This window comes from Passer domesticus, chromosome 22, assembly GCF_036417665.1.
Source record: "Passer domesticus isolate bPasDom1 chromosome 22, bPasDom1.hap1, whole genome shotgun sequence".
Classification (NCBI taxonomy): domain Eukaryota; kingdom Metazoa; phylum Chordata; class Aves; order Passeriformes; family Passeridae; genus Passer; species Passer domesticus.
In genome coordinates, this window is record NC_087495.1 from 6,862,889 (window position 1) to 6,868,888 (window position 6,000).

The window sequence follows — 6,000 nt, forward strand, 5'->3', positions numbered from 1 at the left end:
AGTGCTGGTGTCCCCTGGGGAAGGGCTGGGAGGGTCTGTCCCTCTGCCAAGCCCCGGGACACCAGGCTGTGGGTTTGGCCGTGCTGATCAGGCTGTGGGGACACTGCTAATTAATTAATTGCACGTCAGCTGGTGGGGAGGTGGAGGCTGCCGTGACCTCCCTGGGCTGGGATGTGGATCCCAGGGAAGTGCCCTTTGCTCCTGCCTCGCCACGGCTCCAGGCATGTGACATCCCACCCTTCCCCCACCAGGCACTGGGCATCCTGTCCCCCTCCTGAGCCCCCGAGGGGCAGGGACAGCAGATCTCTGCTGTCCCCATGTCCCCAAATCTCTGCTGTCCCCATGTCCCAAATCTCTGCTGTCCCCACGTCCCCAGATCTCTGCAATCCCAATGTCCCCAGATCTCTGCAATCCCAGTGCCCAAATTTCTGCAATCCCAATCCCCAGATCTCTGCTGCCCCTGCTGTCCCAATCCCCAGATCTCTGCTGCCCCTGCTGTCCCAATCCCCAGATCTCTGCTGTCCCCATGTCCCAGATCTCTGGAGTCCCCATGTCCCCAGATCTCTGCAATCCCAGTGCCCAAACTTCTGCAATCCCAATCCCCCCAAATCTCTGCTGTCCCCATCCCCAGACCTCTCCTCTCCCAATGTCCCCAGATCTCTCCTGTCCCCATCTCCACATCTCTCTTCTCCCATATCCCCAGATCTCTCCTGTCCCTGTCCCCAGACCTCTGCAGTCCCAATGCCCCCACACATCCCAGTATCTCCCACTCCTCGCTGCTCCCCGAGCCATCCCCACCCCAAAGACCCCCGAGCAGCCCCACAAACCCTGCCCAGGCAGCACATCTGGCACAGCTTGCTGCACCTGCTGCAAGTGTCCCCACCCCGAGCTGTCCCTGCTGCAGGACCCCGTCCCCACAGCCCTGTGGGATTCCCCGTGTGGAGGGAATATCCCACCCCAAAACCAGCTCTTACCCCAACCAGAGCCCCAAAACCAGCTCCCACCCCAAGAAAAACCCCCAAAACAGCTCCCACCCCAACCAGAGCCCCAAAACCAGCTCCCACCCCAACCAGAGCCCCAAAACAGCTCCCACCCCAACCAGAGCCCCAAAACCAGCTCCCACCCCAACCAGAGCCCCAAAACAGCTCCCACCCCAACCAGAGCCCCAAAAACAGCTCCCACTCCAACCAGAACCCCCAAAACAGCTCCCACCCCAAGCACAGCCCCAAAAACAGCTCCCACCCCAACCAGAGCCCCAAAACCAGCTCCCACCTCAAGAAAAACCCCCAAAACAGCTCTCATCCCAACCAGAGCCCCAAAAACAGCTCTCATCCCAACCAGAGCCCCAAAAACAGCTCTCACCTCAACCAGAACCCCCAAAACAGCTCCCACCCCAAGCACAGCCCCAAAAACAGCTCCCACCCCAACCAGGGCCCCAAAAACAGCTCCCACTTGAACCAGAGCCCCAAACCAGCTCTCACCCCAACCAGAGCCCCCAAACCAGCTCCCACTCCAACCAGAACCCCCAAAACAGCTCCCACCCCAAGCAGAGCCCCCAAAACAGCTCCCACTCCAAGCAGAGCCCCCAAAACAGCTCCCACTCCAAGAAGAACCTCAAAACCAGCTCCCAGCCCAAGCAGAGCCCCTTCCCCTCCTGCAGGAGGGACCCCAGGCCCCGGGGTGCTGTCCCCACACCCCATTTAGCAGCAGGAGGTGTCTGGGCCTCCAGGAAATCTCTGCTGCTGCACTTGAGCGGCCTCCAGCAAGGGAGGCAAACAAAGGTTATGGTCCAGGTGTAAATAGGAGTATCTCCAGCCTTTATCTAATCGAAGTTACATTTTTATCTTTACTGCCACTGGTGTTTAAATGTTTGCACTACTTTTTTAACTGGCAAATGGAAGAGGGGCCATAAACGCGAGGCGCATTCCCACTGCGGCGGATCCAGGGCTGCATTTGCTCTCCCAATGAATGCCAGCCTCAGTTCCTGGAGTGAACCAACAGCCCCGGCACAGGCAGGGCCATCACCAGGCTGCTGCTGGAGGGGACGTGCCTCAGGAATGGTTATTTACCCATCCCAGCCACGTTCAGCCCCGCTGTCTCCAGTTAAATCCCATTACACAGCAGCAGGAGCAGAGCTCGCTGCAGGCCCCCAGCTGCCTGCCAGGCTGCAGGCCTAAAACCAGATATTTTCATCCCAGAAATGCCCTAAAGGCTGGGAGGAGAAACAAAAAAAAGCCCTGTGTGAAGGTGGCTGAGGCCTGGGGAGGTGTGTGGGGATGACAGCAGGCACACAGGAGAAGATTTCCAGCTGGGAAAGGAGAAATCTTGGAGCAGAGTGGGATCTCAGTGCCTCTCCAATGGAATTCTGTCCTTCATGGACAGGTTAAGAGCCCTAAAATCGCTTTTCTCTCTGAGAAGGACACAAGGGAATGGAGCCCAGGTGTTTGCCCACACAGCCAGACGTGGGCCAGCACCATTTCAGACCAGCTGCTTACCAGGCTGCAGGCCTAAAACCAGATATTTTCATCCCAGAAATGCCCTAAAGGCTGGCAGGAGAAGCAAAAAAAGGCCCTGTGTGAAGGTGGCTGAGGCGTGTGTGGGGTGCCATCAGCCACACAAGGCACAGGAGAAGATTTCCAGCTGGGAAAGGAGAAATCTTGGAGCAGAGTGGGATCTCAGTGGGATTTTGTCCATCAGGGGGGAATTAACAGCCCTAAAATTGCTTTTCTCTCAGAAGGACACGGGATGGAGCCCAGGTCTTTGCCCATGCACCCAGACGTGGGCCAGCACCATTTCAGACCAGCTGCCTGCCAGGCTGCAGGCCTAAACCCAGATATTTTCATCCTAGAAATGCCCGAAGAGCTGGGAGGGGAAGCAAAGTAAAGCCCTGTGTGAAGGTGGCTGAGGCCTGGGGAGGTGTGTGGGGTGCCAGCAACCACACAGGAGAAGATTTCCAGCTGGGAAAGGAGCAATCCTGGAGCAGAGTGGGATCTCAGTGCCTCTCCAGTGGGGTTTTGCCCATCAGGGATGGATTAACAGCCCTAAAATCACTTTTTTCTCTCAGAATTACACGAGATGGAGCCCAGGTGTTTGCCCACGCAGCCAGACTGGGCCAGCACCAGTCTGGGGTGAAAGTGCAGCCCAGCAGGGCAGGATTCCCAGTGATTCCCAGTGATTCCCAGTTCCCTGCGGAAGGCACAGGTGGATCCTCCCCTGCCCCGCGGAGCTCCTTGCGAGCACGCAGGGAAGGGCTGGCTCCCCATAAAACTCCTGGGCAAGTTGAGGGCACGGCTGGTGTTTGTCTGTGTCAGGGTCAACGCGGCGGGGGCAAATTCCAGCCATAAAAAAAAAGAAAAAAACCACCAAAAAAACAAAAAAAAAAATCGAACCCACAAAAAACCCAAACCAAACAAAAAAAAAAAAACAAACAAAAAAACCCCCAAAAAACAAAACAAAACAAAAAACCCCATCCCAACATAAAAAAAGACGCGTTAAAAGAACCATTAAAAAACCCCAAACAAACCAAAACCAAACAAAAAAAACCCACAAAAACCCAAAAAAACCCACAAAAAACCAAACCAAACAAAAAAACCCCAAAACCCAAAGGCAAACAAAAAAACCCCCCAACATTTAAAAAACCCATTAAAAGAATGATTTAAAAACCCCAAACAAAACAAAACCAAACAAAAAACAAAACTTCACAAAACAAAACAGAAAAAAAACCCCAAAAAGCAACAACAACAACAACAACAAAAAACAGAGTAAGAGGAGAGTGAGAGCATCGGTGCTGGCAGTGCCAAAAGGAGTCCAAAGTTTTGGGGGAGTTTTTTGGGACATTTCAGGGGAGTTCCCGTGTGTTTCTGGGGGTGTTTTGGGGTTATTTTTGGGAATGTTTCAGGGGTCGTTTGGGGTGGTTTGGGTGTAGCAAGGGGTGTTTTTTGGGTTTTTTTGGCGATGTTTCAGGTGTTTTTTGGGAATGTTTTTGGTGGGGTTTTTTGGGGATGCTTTGTGGGTATTTTGGGGTGGATTTTGGTGTTTCTGGGGGTGTGTGTTTTGGGAGGTTTTTAGGGTGTTTCAGGGGTGTTTTCGAGGTGTTTCTGGGGGTGTTTTTAGCATGATTTTGGGGTGTTTTGGGGGATATTTTATGTGGGTTTTGGTGTGGTTTTTGGGGTATTTTTGGGGATATTTTCAGAGGGTTTTTGAGGTTGTTTCTAGGGGTGTTTTTGAGGTGTTCTTGGTGAGTTTTTTAGGAATGTCTCCGGGGTATTTTGGGATGTTTCTGCTCACTGCTCCTCCCGGATCCCATTCTGGGGCAGGATTCCCACATCCCTGTGCCTGCAGCCAGCCAGGGTGACAAACCTGAGCACAGGGGTGACAAACCGCAGCACGGGGGTGACAAACCTGAGGACAGGGGGACAAACCCGAGGACAGGGGGACAAACCCCAGCACGGGGGTGACAAACCCCAGCACGGGGGTGACAAACCCAAGGACAGCGGTGACAAACCCCAGCTGGATGCCAGCTGTGCCCTCCTGGGCAGGTGGGAGGGGAGCCCAGGTGCTCCTTGTGACACTCTGGGAGGGTGACACGCCACCCTGGGAGGGCACAGCAGCGCTTTGGGGCTCTGAAGGCGCCCCACAGGAAAAGGGACACAGCTGGCCCCAGAAATGTCGGGTTTTTGTGGAGTCCCTCCCTGTCTGCCAAAGGAGGATGTGATGTAACACATCCTAAATCTGCGTTCTTGGAGGTTTGGGTGCTTTTTGCCCTCCCCACGCCCTGATTCCCAGATCTGATCCTGCAGAGCACACACAGGTGGCGTTTCCAGCCTCCAGCAGCACAAAAGGGAGATTTTTTTTAAAATACCTTATTTTAAGAATCCATTTCTCCTCATGCTGTAACTGGGATTCATTTCAGGATTCTGCTGCAGAGCACACACAGGTGGCACTTCCCCTCCAGCAGCACAAAAGGGAGATTTTGTTTTTAAATACCTTATTTTAAGAATCCATTTCTCCTCGTGCTGTAACAGGGATTCATTTCAGGACATTCCCTGCCCATCCAGAGCTGTGGCACCAAGAAACCCCAGGAGTTTTCCTGCTCCAGCTTCTCCCTGTTTCACCAACAGGAGCAGAGCAGGAGATAAAGGGGAAAAAAAAATTATCTAGGGCAAAGCCAAGCTCCAACTCCCCCTCAGCTCAGCTTTTGTCACGCTGATTAAAGCTGCAGCGAGCCGGGCTGGGGTGATTGATCCTCTGCAGAACGGCTGGGGCTGAGCTGAATCTGCTGATCAATACCTGCACCAGGCTCTCCCCGAGCTGCCACAGGCACCCAGAGCTCCCAGGGCCTGGACATTCCCCTTTTCCAGGAGGGAAAGAAGGGCCTGGACATTCCCCCTTTCCAGGAGGGAAAGCAGGGCCTTGGGATGAAGGGGAGAAAAGCACCACCCAAAGGGAGCCCAGGTGGGCTGAGGTTTATTTCAATCCCACGCTCTGGAGTAACCAGAAAGGCTCCAACCTCCCCAAAATTCAGTGTCCTGTGTGCCCCTGGCCTGGACATCTGGTGACACCAGTTTGTGCTGGGATCCGCCAGCAAAACTCCTCCCTGAGTCAGCCGTGCTCCAAGCAGAGCCTGCTCTGCCCCAAACCCGGGGGTTTGGGGTTTTCCCAGCTCTGGCTCCTGTCTTTTTATTGGGAATTAATGATGTGCCCCTCGTCTGGCTGCCCGGGAACCATGCCACCCTGTCCCAGCCCGTCCCAGTAATGAACCAGGAGTTTGCAGGGCTTTGGAAAGGGATGGAGAGAGGAGCAGGGACAGGGACAGGGATGGGAGCAGGGACAGGGACAGGGATGGGAGCAGGGACAGGGATGGGAGCAGCAGGGACAGGAACAGGGATGAGAGCAGGGACAGAGATAGGAGCAGCAGGGCTGGGAGCAGCAGGGACAGGGCTGGGAGCAGGGACAGGGCTGGGAGCAGCAGCAGGCACATCCTAATGACCATTTCCCCGT